Here is an 18,636-nt window from a genome sequence, read left to right as displayed (position 1 = left end):
AAAGATAATACTTTTTTCTCTTTTTTTCCTTAGAAATTTTTTAATGGTGTGGTAATTTAAACATAATTTTCCAGAAACTGATAAAATGTAAGACATTGTTGCATATACATTTTTTTCATCGCATTGAAACTATTTCTCTACTTCGGCGCACAACGACCAGTTTCAGATTTTTACTAAATTTAAATTTGTGACAGAAATCTGTTCACAAAGTAGTACGCTTTGAGAGGCAACAAAAACCAATGTAATACAGCGTCCTTGTATTGAGTTATGGAAATAACATTTACCTACATCCTATCATCTTTGTTTTTTCCATAAACAATATTTTACTTAGAGCTAAAGCAATCAATTTTACTTGTGGTTCAAGTATAATTGAAGCACAATAACTAGTTTTAGATTTTGATCTAATCAAAATTTGTGATAGAAAATAAAAATAAAATCCACAAATAAGTACTCTTTTAGGTGCAATTGAAACCAATGTAATGCAGCGTTCTAGTATTGAGTTACAGAAACAAAATTTATCTATATCATGTTATCTTTGTTTTTTCCACAATCGGCATTTTATTTAGAGCGAAAGCTACCAATTTTACTTGAAGTTCAATTATAATTAGAGCAAAACAACTTGGAGCACAAACAGTTTCATATTTATACCGAATTGAAATTAGTGATACAAAATCACTTTTGGGTGCAATAAGTATTGCGTGCCTAGTAGTGAGTATTATACTAATAACATTTATTTAAATCCTATCATCTTTGTTTTTTAAACAAATTGTATTTTATTAAGAGCTAAAACAACCAATTTTACTTGCACTGTAAAAAAAATCCGAAACGTTACTGGTTATTTCCGTGGAACGTCTCGGGATTTCACACGTTTTCACCTATTTCCCCGTAAAAACAAGTATCATCACAAAAAAGTTTCCTGAATCGCTACAAGTTGCACGCGTGCAAACTTTTCACTGTTGGGGAAAATATTTTTAGCAACCAGTTTAAAGATTGAATGAGCGTGTTTATTAAATGTATCGGCCTAGGGTTGCTTATGGCTTGTCCAGATTGACTAAATTCTAAATGAGAGCGAAAATGTCAATGAATAGCTACAGTTTTGCAAGGCAGGAATTGCAGGCAAGAGATATTCTTGGTTCCTTCTTCCATAGCTTTGGCCGTAGTCGCTCTGATTTTTATGGAGCCTTCTTGGTAAATTAGGAAGGTTCTAATCAATTACACTAAACCTACTTAATTTTTTCAGAAGACACGACTGGCTTTAACAGGGCAGATTTCGCACGTCTTCATAAAGTTTCAAGGTTAATTTCAGAAAGGTTACTGACTTTTAGAGGAAAGCGTTAAAGGTTTTTCCAAGATATGTTATTGGAAGAAATTGGGCACATCAGCTGCCCATGATTTTCCAGGAACATTTCTGAATCGTTTTTACAGTGTGTAATCAAAGTATAATTAAAATACTTTCAAAGTATATGTACAGAACATTTCTAATGTAGTACAAAATGATGATATCTTGAAGTGTTTAACATTTATCTTGGCTCAGGCGCGGGAAAGAGTTAGATAAATCCGGAAGAGTTAAGAAACTTAACAACCACTTTTCTCAAAACTGGCATTTTTGACTACTGTTGTTGCAAGCTAAATTTATTACTAAATAAATAATCTGCCGTATTGGTATACAATTTATGATAATATACAGCATCAAAAAATAAGCTCACTTGCTTTTTTCCGAAAAAGTCTGTCTAAAAAAAAAGGAAAGGAAATCAAAAATCGTCAGTAATAACAACAATGCATGTTTGACGTAGTTGGAACGTTTTCTTTGTTCAGGAACTTTAACGCTTAAAATTACTTCATTTGCAACATATTCTAATGTATTAAACTTTATGTCACTTCATTTCTAAGACATATAACTACACTGTAAAAAAATTCAGAAACGTTACTGACAATTTCCGTGCAACCTTTCGGGATTTCAATAGTTTTTATCCTCTTCCTGGAAATATCAAGTATCATTGTCAAAAACTTTCCTGAATTTCTACAAGTTGCACGAACACAGACTTCTCTCTGTTGTAAAAAATATTTTTAGCTCCCAGTTTAAAGATTAATTGAGAGTATTTATAAGGTGTATCGGCTTTAGCTTGTGTGAGCTTCGTCCATGCTGATTAAACTCCCAAAGGGAGCGAATTAGTATGGACTTCGTAGCTTTGCCAGAATTGCAAGCGTGATGCTTGATACTTGCAATTCTAGCTTAGCTTTGACCATGCTTGCAGTACTGCTTTGGGCCCTGTCTTGGTAAATAAGGAAGGTGCCAAGTTCTAATATTATCCCTACCAGAGATGAGTTAGAACTTCCAGAGACACGAAGGCTTTAAACGGGAGGATTTCTGGATTTTTCAGGAAGGTTACTGAATTTTAGCGGAAAACTTTCCTGGTTTTTGCGAGACATGTTACTGCCAGAAAGTGGGCACATCAGCTGCCTATTATTTTCCATGAACGTTTCTGAATCGTTTTTACAGTGTACGCCGACTTTATAGCTATTTTGAATAACTAGTAACTCAATATATCACGGAGTATCAAACGTTTCTGATTCATGGCACTCTTTTAAAAATTAGATTTTTCACACTCCCTTCACCCTATCTCTATCATATATATATGTACGTATATACATTGATACCATGAGCACTTCACGGCACCGTCACCTTTCCCTGTCCCTTTGTTGCAGCGACACCTGGGGGAGCCCGCAGTATATTAGTGCACTTATGTGAACTCAGTATCAGAAGTGATTTAGATAAGAAGGTTTAAAGTACTTAATAGGCATATGACTTTTTTTGCAACAAAATATTTTAGAAACGTATTAATTAAAAATGTACAAAACCAAAACAGATGCAAAACTCTGCAAAAAATTCTGACAATCTAATTTAAAGTGAAGTCTTGTTACAACGAATACCAATACAACGATATATCCGTTTAACTAAGTATATACATATCAGTCCTAATTTGATTTCTATCACATTGCTGGAATTACATTACAATGCAAATAACGTTATAACTAACGGGATATGTAGTTCTTTCAAGCTTGTTGTAACGGGATTTTACTGCGTAATCCTTCAAAACTTTGAACCTTGTGATGGCCAAAGGAATACTAACACTCAAGGCTTTTCTTTTTTTTCTTTTTTTCATAGTAACACTGTGACAGTAACTTCAAAAGCGTGTGCAATACAGATGAAATATTCCTTTTATTTTACATCGAATAAGAGAACAGACCATCTTTGCAGGTAGAGCCATCGGCGCTTTACAAATACAAAGCGAAAATGTGTTCCAGTATATTTTATTCCATCACGAAAAATAGCTGAGCTGTCGAACAGAATGTGATTTCTGTCCAAAAGAAAGGAAGGAACGGCGAGCACGTGACTTTTATTCAAGCCCCTTGATTTTGGCGAAAATCTGACAAGCCTTTGAAACGTGAGGTACACACGGTTTTGGGAAGAGGACTTTCAAGGTTTTTTTCCTTTTCAAGCTGTTTTGAAAAGATATTTTCTTCGAAGTAGGAACGTAGTAGGAGTTGGAATGCTTCGTCTTATAGTGAAACCACATTTATACATCTCGGTTCTTAAATGATATATTATTACACTTCATGAGTTACAGAGCTAATAAATGTTTAGCGAAGTTTTTAAACTATTAGATAAGATTTGGTTCAAACTTACCGTTGTATACCATAGCGGACCGGTTTCAAATTTATCTCATTAGCACGGTTATTTTATCCATATAGCTAAATAATGCTTAAATATTTTTGATATAATCGTTACCGGGCATTGCCCTGTACCACGTGCCGGCAACAGAAGTTAGACTTCAAAAATGTGAGAAACATGCCACATATTGATTTAAATTCTACACTTAATGCTCTTTCTTGACACAAAAGTTTCATTGGTTTAGTATACAAAGTCAAAGCTTGGTGGCGTATAAATGGTACATCCAATAGGATCATTAATCTATACTTATTGGTTATAGAGAGATAGTTTGGATTTTTGTATGTTTATATGTTCGAGGTAAGCTCCGGAACTAGTGCAACTATTTGAAAAATTATTTCACTTATAAAAGGTACATTCGTACTGAGAGACATAGGCTATATATTATGCATATATGTATTTATACTATATTTTTAACCCATATGTCTTTGCTACCAGTTTATGTTTCGTACGGTTTATTTCTTACATTCGTAAAAGCAAGCACTGATTGTCCCGTATCTGCAAAGACAAAATGAATGAAGGTTTCCGTCGAACTGAGTGATGGAATCAAGTGAGTGAAAATCTCCCGGATCTGCAAAGACAAAATTAATGAAGGTTTTCTTCGAACTGAATAATGAGTGATAGAATCAAGTGAGTGAAAAGCTTTGCAATCATTAGAGGCAGCAGAAAATAAGGCATATAAAATTTTATTAGCCTTGGACATTGTAAACCATTGGAGTTACAGAATGTTAATGCTTCAAAATTTATTGAAACAAAACATAACGGAGATTCGCTTCGGGAAAATTTTAGTTTTATAATTCAATTAGTGCAGATAAAAGATAATACTCCTTGTTTCTAAAAGTTGGGATTTTTCATGCATTTCCGGCTGTCCTTTAATGATTTCTATTCATGCTAAAATTGAAATGAAAAACATCTGCTAATGAAATCATTTAAGTGCATTTCGTTTGAAAAATTCTCAACTGAAAGAGTAATTTTACATAATTACAGTACTTCAAAGTTAAGAGTTAAAACAAAAACGAACACGAAACATTGAAGAGAAAAGAAGTTAACAAAGAAAAGAAAAAAAAAGAAAATTTATTTATAGAACTGTTTTTTATGATGCCTATGTTGCATTTAAAATCGATAAAATTAATATAGCTGACAAATATCCAATCAGAAAAATATTGCCAAAAAAATGGAGGCACGTGAAAAACACAAGTTTTCAGAGCAAAAGGAGTACAGGTTGAAATAAATCCCCTGATTGAAAAAGGCACACCACTTAGTAGACTCTAAATGTATCCAACTTAATAGCTAATCGAAATTTTGTCGCAAAAGAATTCATTGGTAGCGTTTTCGTGGTCCTACATATTTCCAAATTCGTTTGACACCTAAAGATCCTGCCAACCTCTCAAGCAGCACGTAAAGAAATCGGTCTTGTTGGTGACGACAAACGACCTTCGAAACTAACCTCAGTTGATATATGTAAATTTCTGATTTCGCTCATAAACTCTGAGAATTGTTTACAAATATTTAACTTTTATGTCAAGTTTTAGATTCTACTGCTTTGCGGCAAACATAATAAAAAATCTCTGTGTAGATATATTGCGCGGAGAGCGTCAGCAGAATTACCATAATTGTTGTTCAATGCCAAGCGATATAAAAATAAAAGGCTCAATTTGTGAATGAAACAAACACTTAATAGAGGATTTTTTTTTTTTTTGCCACCGCCGCAGAGAACCAACGAAAACAAATCCATTAAAACGTGATTTGTACATGAAATCCAGGAACGCAAATTAATGTTGATCGGCATACCCGGTGGAACTGGAAAAAATTAATAAATTCAACACTATCAAAAAACCAATGAACATGTTTTGAGAAGTTTTTTTTACTAAACTGCCGAGAAATTACTTAGAGACGTAAAAACTGACCATTCCACATTTCAAGTACTTTGTATATCTCCTCCAGAAAGATTCCGCATGTTTCTCAAGAAAAAACGGGACGGGCAACTGGTAGAACTTCTTTAATAGGGTGTCTTATAATGTAGGACAAATGCTCGATGAGCCACCGTTCGGTTATCGAAGGCATAGATCGAACCCTAACAGGCCAAAAAAGGATCAGACAAAATTATGTGAAGTGTCAAACAACTTTCGTATTTAACGGTGGCTTTCATCAAACACTTTCTGGGGTACCTACCCTCCTAGAGGAACGTGTGCAGATATACTTCAAGCCTTATTAAAGTCGTCTCAATTTAGGAGTCCTTTACAATCTCATCGTATCTTAATAACAACTATGAAAGCCAGTTTTAGAGATGGTGATAAGCATTTGTGGAGTTTTTTATTACAGGTAACGGGAAAGTACAGTCATAGAAAAAAAAACGAAACACTCGGTCGTATTCAAAGACTATTGACACTAGAGACACGTGTAAGGTGTTGTTGTTTCAGGAATAAAGAGTTCTACATAATTATGTTTAAAAAATGTTGTTAAGGGGTCGTCTTCATATTAAAACGAACATCAACTTCAAATATTTCAATGAGAACCCCCTTTTTTATCACATATTTGTGATCAGCATCCTTTTTTAACTTTGTATACAAAATTTTGTTGGATTCGATCCAGCCGTTACTTCAGAATCGAGTTTTGAAAAATTCCTCTTGTGATGTTAAAACGTAATTCGATATTTTTGCTCATAACAAAAAAACTAGATTAGGCACAGCAAAGATTGCTTTTTTATATCAAAATATGAATTGACCCAATTATAAAAACATCATTTACAACACCAAAAATGTGAATTTAATTTTTTTTATGAATTATTGTAATATTTTTTGAAAAAAATATGATCTGAAACCATATTAAATTTTAACAGAGAAACAATCTAGAAAAGCTCTTATGAGGGAATCCAAAATTTGAGCTCAAAATATTCAATAGTTTTCGCGCTATGCTTAAAAATTCATTTTTTCTCATTTTAGGGGACCGTATACTTTTTTAAAACAGAAATTATGAATGTTAGTTTCTTCGTAAAAAAAGAAAAAAATTGTTCAACAAAATACGCAAACCAATTGTAACGTGGTTTTTCTGCATTAGAGTTACGTCTATGAATTTTTTAAATGCATAAATGTATTCGCTGTCTCTGCAGAAGAACAACACAATATTACAACCTTCAGTTTTTTGTGGCTATCGTTCAAACGTCAATGTGTAAATAATGCGAAACACTACTTCATTGTTCAATAGAAGAATATTTTATAGAACTTTTAAAATTAAAAGCTACACTTAAAATACTTTTGTCTTTTTTTTTCTTTTTACGTTTAGCCATTGCCTTTTGTAAAACATTAACTCAAAAAACAAAAATTAACATGTACAAGTTTTTCATAGAAACATACAATAAAACCTCATTTTCTTGCTAGTCATGTTGCAATATGATAATTTGCTAAAAGGAAAAACTATAACCTCGTCTAAATCGGGAAAAAGCACTCGAAAAATAGCCGACAGCGTGAAATTTCCTCTTTAACAGTATCCAAATGGGTCAATAGGTAATATTTTCTTTTTGATAAGTTTGCTGGTTTTTAGGAATTATTATTATTATTATTGTTATTTTTTTTTTGTAAAGTGTTTGAATAATTTTCAATGTGTTAAGATCTAGGAGAGAATATGTCAGTCGCAGTAGTGGGCCACGTGCATTGAGAACGTATTCTGCACGAAAGTAATAGTTGTGGCTAATTGTGAACTTTTTTTTTTTTTTTTTTTTGACTTCGTCAAAGATTTAACAAAACATTAATTTGGGTGTCAGATTAAGTTGAGTTTTTGTCTATTTTTAATAATAATTTAAATATTATTTTTCTACTTACTTTCTCTGTCATTGTTTGTGCATTTCACATTAAAATCATTCACGCAAGACAAAGATAAAATTTCAAATTATTTTCTTCTTTTTTGAATAACATGGAAAAATATGGAAAAAGAAACAAAGTTATAATAAATTATTGATATCAACTACTAAATGCCTATCTTATTACATGCATGTTTTTCTTAATCCAATGTCTGAATATTCGTCTTCAACATTATGACACTGGAACTAGTTCTACCTTCTGATCTTATTCTTTAAGCAAACAACGGGCCACATACACCAGCTTCGCGGTCTGGAATGTAGCCCGCGTCTTCACTGCGCTTTGGTTATCCCATTCGAAGGCTGCTGTTGGTCCAACTAGTAATGTGCACAAACGCCTTGAACTAGGTTTAAACGAGCAATGAAGCAGATGTCATGTCATTGAAGCAGAGAGTGCCTAAAATTTGGTGGATGAAGAAAATTTATCTTACTAGTGAGAGGCCATAAACATACAGCAGATAAATTTACTTTACCTACCAGTTTTTTCGCACTCTCAGCTTCAATGAGGTAACTTCTGCATCCCTCCCGACTGATTCGATTCCAATTTGCGATATCCAGAGCAAAATGGAAATCGTAGCCTCTGGATCGCTTAACGGGTGCGACAGTCTGAGGCTCGGTACTATGGAAGATGTTTGTTTACAAGTATATGGTGCGCGATAGAAAAATAAATAATGCTAAGCTTTGTTTGTAAGTGCAAAGTTACGAAATTGGAGAAATGACAAGAAGTCTAATTTTGGTTCACCTTGGTTTAAGATAAAATAACTTTTGTCTTTTTAAATTACGGGTTGGACCATCTCGAATCTCGTTGCTAGAAACAGCATTAGGAAATTACTTTCCTGAATTGCTTTTAAGAGCAATTATATGCTTAATAAAAACAGCCAATTGTGTTATGCTTTTTAAATAATACCACGCATTATGATATTGTGCATCAAATTTAGATTTTAAACAAATTCTCGTTTTTTGATTACAAAAAAGCCGCTAAAATAATTACTGTGTTTGTCCACTGTGTTAATTCAAATAACCAAATTTTTCCCAAATAAAGTTCGAGTATGAACAGTTTGCTCATTAACGGGTATTTATATTCTCCTGTTTCTGTTTTATTTTTGAGATTGATACTTCGTTCATTTTATGTATTTAGAGCAAATTTTCGCGGAACAAATGGACCTTGCTTCGCTCGGGTCTCCAATCTATGTAAAGCTGCGTCTTACCACTTTGTGCGGTACATTTTTTATATTTTTGTGTGCGATGGCACAAACTTCTGCCGATGTCCTGCGAAATTAAAAGCGCCCAATTCCATTTTACATCAAAAGACTTTCTATTCATTCCAAAATAAACCTGTAACATAGGTGCAATACATTTATCAAACATATTCACATCATAATTCTAGGTATAAGCTTGGATATTTACATTTCTATGTGGCTAATTTGCTGAATGATTATATATGCAATCCAATAGGTTCATATTAGAAAAAGGAAAAAGTTCCATTACTTTTAATTTGTCATTATTCGATTAATTAAACAACGATCTTTACGATGGACCAGCCAAACCCCATCCGCCTTTCTTAGGTTAATCCAGATAGACAAAAATTAGTAAATATTTTAACTTTTTTTCCAAAAAAAGAAAAAGTTTTCGACCGTAAATCGCTTTTTGGTGCAACATTATCGGCCAAAAAGTATCGAATTGCGGAAAAAAAAGAGAACTTCAAAAAATTTTGAATTGAGCTAGATAATCTCGATCTTTTCTTTGTTTACATTTCGTTACTTGATAAGTCGTGACCTTGAAAGAAGCATTTTCAATGTGGTGACGGTCCCTAAAACGTTTTTCGTTAATATCTCCTGTTCTATTGCACGGAATGCAGTGAAATTTCGTACCCTGCCTGTATTTTGCTTTCTAAACATAATTATGTAGCAAAAAATAGGGGTTCCCATTTGAAAATCAAGAGTTGGTGCTCATTTTGCTTTGTATATGGTCCTTCATCAAAATTTTACCTACGTAGTTTTAAAGAAGACTTCAAACCAAGTCGGATAACACCTTTTTTTCTTTTCTAGCATGTATAATGGCCGAATAATTAAAAGTGTTTCGTTTTTTTTTCTATGACTGTACCTAGAAAAAGGTATATTACAAAATATATGAGTTTAGAAATTCCCTCTAAATGATTTGATTCTTAATGATTGTTATAATACTCGGACTCTTATTCAAGGAAAAAAAATACGTGGATGTGCAAGAGAGCTATTGTTTTTGCCAACAACGTTGTGCAACATCCATATGAATTCCTCAATTCCTTTTACTTATCATGACTTCTTTTAGGGCTTTTAAAATTAAAGGCGATTTCCCAATAACTTTATTGCGCAACTTTAATTTGCCTAATCTATGTTACGAGTTGGGACCCAAATTAAATTCACTAAGAAATAATGTGCTTTGTAGTATTGTTTTTGCAGCACCAGCAGCAGATTAGTTGGCTCATAAACTTTGCATCCCCATGGTCCCTGTATATTTCCATTTCCAATTTAAGTGATTACAATATCCAATACAAATTTCTTAAGCCATGACTAACATCAAATCTTAAGTTCAAGCGTACAACTATACGATGCATAGTGCAACGTTACGTATGGGAATATTGCATCGTTCAGAAGGAATGATATGTTGGTCTGTCTTGATCATTGGTAAAAATAAGGTAAATCAGTGTGTTTCAAACCTCATAAAAACGAAACAAAAATGTTGCTTGCTATTAACTTTTAAAGTAAATATACCTGCATAATATTCATTTAAGATTGATAGTATTTCAACCCGAACAAGGTTGGGACGGGCCTCTTTTATTTCATAATTTAAAAGAAGAACATTTCGAACTTCAAGTAAACGTGACATCGTAAATGTTTTCCGCGCACTGTAGTATTTGAGAGCAAAAGAGTTAAAAGTTGTATTGTGAAGAAAACTTTTTTTCTCGTATGCTCTTTTTCTGGTTGTGTAACCGGTGAACGAAGTAATGTTGAAAGCTGAAACCGTTTCAATAAGAAAAAATGTGCAAGCAAAAACGAGGAAACGAAATTAATTTCTTACGAGATCTATGTGGGATAGCCTGCAAATTCCCGTACTTATTGGTTGGAGAGAAAAAAAAAATTCCAGTTTTCTGTGAAAGTTCACTTAAATGTTTACCGGATCTGATGCATTGAAAAGATAGTGTACTGAAATGTAATCCAAATGTTTCCCACTAAGGACATCGGCTAGGAAGATATTTGAGGTCAGATGGAGGGCACATTTGAGAACATATTTGGAGCACATGAAAGTACCTTGCAAAAGCATCGCTTTCTTGGTACAAAAGAAGCAAAACGAACAACCAATTATAACTCTAACATATTCAACCGCTCACCCCAGTACACCAATAGATTTTATCATTTAATAGTCTCCATAATAAAGAAAATAATTGTTATTTCATTACATCATTCGCTGTAATGAAACTTTAATAAAGAAAACGAATTCATTTTTAGAGTCCACGTTCGAGGCATTTCATTTTAGGGTTAAAACATCACATTTCTAAGATAAACAGTAAAATACCATGGAATTGTAATAATATTAATACTCTTGGAAATTAAGCTTGAAATGTGCAAGGTTCAGTTCCTCTTGAGAACAGATAGTTTAGGACAGTGTATAGTCACAGTCAGATGAGGTTTGCAAAAAATTAATAAGCTATTGGGCGATTCTCGAAAAAATGTCCCGTGCGTAAAGCTAAGTTTTTATTTTATTCAAGTAACTTTTAATTAAATATGGGATTAACTGTTATGCTTTGATAGTATATTAAAGCATGCATTATTCTCAGCATTATTTTTGATGGCTTTGGTTACTGGAAAAAATTAAATCTTAGTGTTACGCGCGGGACATTTTTTCGAGAATCGCCCCATTGATATTAAGCAAGGAAAACCTAATCTATGTCATCAAAAGTATATCATGTATGAAAAAAACAACACTAAAAGGACACCTAAGTTTTGAATACAACCAGTTTTTATGTCTTTCAAACTTCATCAGTCCCATTTTGCGCATATATTTTCTCATACTTCAATGCCAGAATGCACTCTGTGACCTTTAAATTTAATATTTACCTACTTAAAATTAATATCATTTCTAGCTCACTCAAGCAAATATATTGATTAGTTTTACGTTGAAATTGCGAGCTAGTGGCCAATTGCAACTCATATTTCTTTTAAACCTCAGTGACATTGAACTTAAGCATTTACACTTACTTAAAATTGATCTCGTTTCTTGGACAAATACAAAATAATGAAAACGGCAGTGTGGAATACTTCATTCTTTGCATAAATGAATTTCATAGGCGAAAAACCAAAAGCACACCCAAGCAATTGTATTGATTAGTTATTAACGTTACATCATGTAGGAGAAAAAAAGTCACAAATGACGGTACCCGAATTTTTAAATGTGAATCTATTTTCAAGATGGGGGTATAAATAAGCTGTCAATTACACATCATCCTGTTATCCCCAGTCGCACTATACTCATAAATTTTATTGCATTCCAATGACAGAATTTACTCTAAGATCTTTAACTTAATTATTTTCGCCTACTCAAAATTAATATCATTTCATGGACGTCACCACGATAATGAAAACGATTGTAATTGAACACTTCATTCTTTGTTATGTAACTGAAATCAGGAAAAGGAATTCATTCGCAGAATCCACGCACGACTTATTCGATTTCCTCCTTTTACCGAAGGGAATTGGAAATGCACACGACCACTTCAAATTCTTGGCTTTACGACGGTTTATGTTAGCTGCCCTCATGATTCCTTTGTTGATACAAGACGACGAAATGTTTGCAATGGGAAAGATGATCTTAAGAATGCTTTAAGGAATTCTCCATGGCTATATTGTAGCCCGGAGCTAACATAAATAGAGTCCACAGTTTTCATTTCAAATAAGAAAACGTGTAACACCATGAGAATCTGAGGCGATGTTCTTCGGGGTCGATGAAGAAAAGTCTTACCTATTGCCTTTGAAATCATTCTAAATTGCTTTAAGGATTCATTTTGTGTTTTTAGAAAATTCAAATATTTAATTTGAACCTCTCTAAAAAAATGGCATACAATGAACAAAAATTGCATATTTCGTTTAAGTTAAACATGCATAAAAGTTATGTACTAACCTTAAAATTACGCACTTCGTAAAAAAAAAAAAAAAAAAAAAAAAAAAAAAAAAAAAGAGCATCTCGATGATAAATACTTAAAATTTGAGCTTTAACTTAATTCCATCCTTTCAGGTCCCTACCTTGGTTTTTAAATACATCCTTCTGATTTTTAATAGCGATTTTTCAAGTTTTACGTAAAATATTTCGAAACAAATATTTTTTCGACATTTGAACCACGGTTTTCTATTCTTTTTTCTTTCTTTATGTAAAATACTGAGAAAATTTTACAACTGATTGCGTTTTTTTAAAGGTTTTTGTCGAGAAAAAATAATTTTGTCTGTAGATGATAATCTTGATTTTAAAAGTTCATGTAACGTTTTAATTCATGTAAAATTTTCTTTTCTTTTGCTTCTAAAAACCTTTTTTTTTTTCAAAAGTTGTCTAAAAGAATGCCAGTAAGATAAAAAAAAATAATAATGCAATTTTTCCATTTGACATGAAAACTCTTTGAGCTGTTTAAAATTTAAGAAAAATATAGGTAAAAAAATAAAAAACCATTACACTAGTACATCCTACCAAATATATTTTTCACGGATGGCTATTTGTTCGAATCAAATTCATTTGCCACAAAAATATTATAGAGGTTCCAGAAATGTGCTGCTTAATAAATCAGACACTGGGTCAGTGCATCCAAAGTCCTTTTTTAATTAGTTTTAATTAACAATTTTAATTAGAGTTTTTATCATTGAAATATATTTAATTTTGACTTTGTTTTTCGTTTTAGTAGTAGTGTATTGTAAATTTAAGCTGCTGCTCTTGGGCAGTATTCTTTTCTTACACTTTCTTCACATAAACTTTGGTACACGTATTTACTTTTTGTTCTTTTTTTTTTTCAAAATTCTAGGGTATAATACGGATAGAATGTCTCATAGTTTACAAACCAAAGAAAAACCATTAATTTTAGCCCACAGTCGGAATCATTAAATACCCGTTACTTTCATTTATCTTGCTAAACTAATTAGAAAAACCAATTAGCTATTTTTGTTACGGAAGGAATAAATTAACGCAGATTCAGGACAAATGTGAGGCAAAAAATATACAATGATTCTACTCACATTTTTTATTGATTACATACAAATATTTGCTGGGATAATTAATGAAAGCTAACATCAATATTAGAACCTATTTTTCTCGACATTTGAAAATTTATATTGACCTTTGAAAATACGCATAAAAAATAATCTTGAAATCTTCAACCGATTTTCCATTTTGATAAAAATTATTATTAGGCTGCAGAATGGTCATAAAATTGAAGATGGGTTAAGCTTTTGAAATATTAAAATGAAAGAAAAGAAAAAAAAACCCCGGTTGTTTCTGGATTTACTTTAGCTATTATTGTGCATTAGCAAACGATTTTTTAAAAAGTACCTTAGTTCGTAAGCATGCAGACTTTTTTCTTATTTCCAGAATATAATACCTTCTACGAGGATGATAATTAATAGAGTTCCTATTGTCAAAAATACGCTTAAAGATCATAATGATTCAATGACGCCGAAATTTCGCAAATACATATTGACTTTAAAAGTACGTATTGCAATAAATAGTTTTCTTACTGCATGTAAATTTAAAATTGCATGCTTCCTTGAAATCCTCAAACTATGTGTTCTTTAGATTAAAATTACCATTCGGTGGCATTGCGCTATTTCTAGGAGTGGTTAAGCAAATTACTTACAAGCCCCTATAGATGTGTCAAAGTCAATTCAAATATTAACTTGTGTGTTATTCCTCGTATCTACTCTTGCATTTGAGAAGAATATTCTATTGCATTATGTCCCTTTAACGAGGGGAGAGAAAACAGATCGGGATCGTTTTCTACTAGTGCCTTGATGCAGTATGAATCAAAGAGACGCAAGTGGACACTTTTTTTAAGTATTGAGTAAAATGCGTGTACATTTCAAATTTTCAATAGGCAATCATGGAATTTTTATTCTGAATCATGTCGAAAAGCAATATTTACTAGGGCTACTAATTCCATCTCTTAACCCAAAACAGATGTACAATTCTGCTGCCACTTGCACTGATTAACTCCGCATTTTACTTTTGGCACTTAAAAATGGCGAAATCTCTTTTATTATAAATTTTCAAACACATTTTACCTGTCACGTGCAGGATACTCTTTTGGACACCAGTTTTAACTATTTATTTCTTGCAAACTGTCCTCCGACTCAACTGTTGTATTAATTTAATGCTGCCTTTGCCTTCCTACTATTTATTTTTAGTGATAATTTCAAAAAGAAACAAAGATAGGTGTATCCACAGAAAATTATAACTTTCAGATAAAAGCGTCATATTTTATTTCAAAGAAATATTTAATAAAATACTAAGGCGTATTGTTTTGCCTAAGGATTTACACATTCATGTGTGATTTCTTAGAAAAACGAATTTTGTTTATTACTCGTTTGGAAATGAAATACAATGTTGTTACGGCCCGAACAAAATGTCTGATCTGCCATAGAATCACTCAGTTTCAATTAAGAAACTTCTGCAAGCGAAATAATGTATCATTTCTTCAATTATTGGTTCTTAACTTGGATCAATCCCCAAAAAGTGAAGTCTCACCCCTGCATATCCAAACATCAATACATATAATTTCAAAAATAGTTGACGTTAAGACACGAAAATCCGCTTAAATTCCAAAATAAAAAGCATTTGTGGGACAATATGTTTTTTTTTATTATTGGAAATATTAATCTTAAAAATGATTAATATGCAATCTGGATGTAATGTTTTTTTAATTATTATTGAAGCATTAAATTATTAAATGATCATGAATATTGTTTTTTTATGCGAATACATGTTGGGAACTCATTACTGTTTTTAAAACATTATGAGACTTATCGTTCTGATTGGTCGATAAAATGTGTGCCCCTCTGAATTTACAGAAATATTGATTCCAATAAAACGTTTAAGCATTCTACAGATTTTTCAATTGAATTAAAGTATGAGAAGGCTATAAAACAAACATGTAAGGGATATTCATGGTTTTGATTAGTTTTTTAAAGTCGGTTTTGAACAGAAATGAAGAAATATATTTGGTTCAAATGTCTATTAAAAATGCTCCATGGAAAAAAAAATCTGTATTTTGTAAGAAATTAAGCATAGACATTTGTTAATAAAGAACATTGTAATACCCTTGAAACAAGATTACATTTATCATTAGAATTACATCCAGTGTTTATTACACAATTCAATAAATTTTAATGCTTTGTAATTGTTCTCATCAAGTTACCTATTAAATTTATAATACAAGCTGAAAAAAAGTTGTAAATTAAACATAAAAATCGCTATTTTGGTAGTCAGAGAAATAAGATATGCCATTTATCCATACTGCCTGGATAAACCGCATTGTGTTAATAGCATTCAATTCTTCAATTCGTCTCAATTTTAAGTACAAATTGGCTAAATTTTTGCACCAAAATAATCCACCAACAAAGAACTGTCTTGAATTTTCTGAATTATTAAAGCATAATTCTTTTATTTCATCGGTAAGTAAGGTAGGAGTGTCCATCACCTCGAATACCACGAGGACCCCCCCCCCCCCCCAAGAACAAGAGACCCTTCAAAAATACCCTTGAAAACACCCCCGTAAACATTTTAATGGCAAAGTCTGCGCCACATCCCCTTGATGAACACCCTTGAGTAAGGTAAACTTTGTAATTACATGTGCTTCTAGTTCATAATAACATGGGAAAAAGTGAGCAAAAACAGTGCGCCATGATTTTTTCTCGCGTTAGTGTAACAGTAAATATTTAGTTGTTTAATGACTAATGTCTACGAGCAGTCTGCTTTTGATCACGTAAATATATATTATACGGACTAGTACTCGTTTGTACCCGTTCCCAACTATATCTTACTGATGCATTTTAAGTTTCTTACATGAAAAATCAAGAGAAGTAAAATTTGCAGCAAGTTAAATTGGGAAGAACTTACCTATTGTAGTGATGACAGTCAAGGAATAGAGGAAAGCTCCAGAAAAGGACCACTGTTGACTACCACCATCCTTGCCATCGTATCCATCTTTGACAGCTGCTATTAACTCCGTCTGAAAATGCCTAACTTCATGCGACACCATTCTTGTCCAGTTATCTTTGTACAGAACATTCAGTTTGTCAGTGATCTCCCACAACCGTCGTACTGTGTCCTGCCTCAATTGGCTGACTTGGAAGGCCTTTTCCTCTTCATAGGGCGCTTCCAAAGCCCTAAAAGCAAAGGCCCCCATGATGCTATACCCGATGACCAGGGCGCATAGGCCTACGTGAGAGAACAGAAAGGTGGTGAAACGGCGGCAACACCTCTTGCACTTTGAGTCCCGATGCCCTCCGTGCTTCCTGGGAGGTCTTCCACTAACCCCCATGCCTACCATCATGCCGGTCCTGTTCATCTCCATGATTGAAAAAAACTCCTAAAGCAATGCTAAATGCATTCAACAGACATGCTTATAAAAAAAAAGGACAGCCATCAACACATTCGTTCATTGATTTTTTATAATTAAAACTCCCTAAATATTGTTCTTATGGCATACCTTTGCACAAAGTTCCATTCTATAGATACTGAATTCTGTATTGAGCAACACTACAGGATATATGTTCGTAATAGAATAATCTCAATAAGTAGGCAAAGATTCGTTAACTTATAGAAAATGGGAAAACTAGCGTGCGTAGCTATCAGAAAATTTAGAATCCTATAATTATCAGTAATTTAAGCAGTTAAAACTGAATCAATTCATTATCTGCAGCAACCTTGCGATGTACATCGAAATTCCTGATAAATCATTCACAAAAGATTTTTTTATGATTTTGCGAAATAATATTTAGTACTGAAAAGCTATTAAAATGTAAATGAAAAGGACTAAAACAGCATTGTAATGAAGATGGCCTGTGCTTATTTTCAGTAATCGCAAAACCAGTACACATTTTAGAAGTAAAAACGAAAGGATAATATTAAATTAAATTTTATATAATTTGCTATCTAATAATAATGCAGTAATCGAATTTCTTTGGCAAAGAATAATTTTGTATTTTTCATTCACTCAGTAGATACGGGCAATAAAAGCTTATACGAAATATATACGATTTAAAATGAGAGTTGTTTTTGCACAAATAGCGCAGCCGCCTGTAAATTGCTCTCAGCAAAGCGACAAAAATTAACATCAGCATCGGGTATAGCATTTTTTAAACACAGTTACAAATCCAAGTATTCTGAACGTATGATTAAACTGATGAGCTAATCATCAAATCAAATCCTTGAATCATCAAGTACTTATAACTGATTTCACATTAAAACGCCGCTGTATAAAATTCGAATCCAAACATGAGACAATTTCTCTGAAATTCTAAATCACATGGCACTACTAAACTTCTTGGAAAGGCTTAACTAAATCAATAAGATTCCGCACAGAAAGATCTAGCTAGAAGCACCATAAAATTCACACATTATACACAATCCAAGACATAGAAAAAATCTTTCCACTACAGGGCACTTGGTTTTCTGATGTTGAAGCAAAATCGTGTGGAAGGGCTGGATATTAGCCCCCGATCGCTCTAGAATAGGAGAACCTGCTCATCGCACCACCACCGAACGATTTGCGCCCCAGCAGGCAGTGGATCAGAGTGGACGTCGGAATTAGACGATGTCAGCGCCATCTCTTGGGATGTTGTGCTAATGCTCGGTAGACGGAGTGTAAAAACGGGAGACAATTGCTGAGACCTCAGATAAAACGGCTGTGGTTTCCAAAAGATGTTATATTTCTTTTACAGCTGCAATAAAATGCTTTATTTTAAGGATTTTGCATGAAACATGAATAACGATCAAATTTTTTTGTCTCCTCCCATTGAGTAAACATTTTACTATACACTCA

The sequence above is a fragment of the Uloborus diversus genome, chromosome 8, assembly GCF_026930045.1.
Source record: "Uloborus diversus isolate 005 chromosome 8, Udiv.v.3.1, whole genome shotgun sequence".
Taxonomy (NCBI): Eukaryota; Metazoa; Arthropoda; class Arachnida; order Araneae; family Uloboridae; genus Uloborus; species Uloborus diversus.
Note: the sequence above shows the minus strand (reverse complement) of the source record.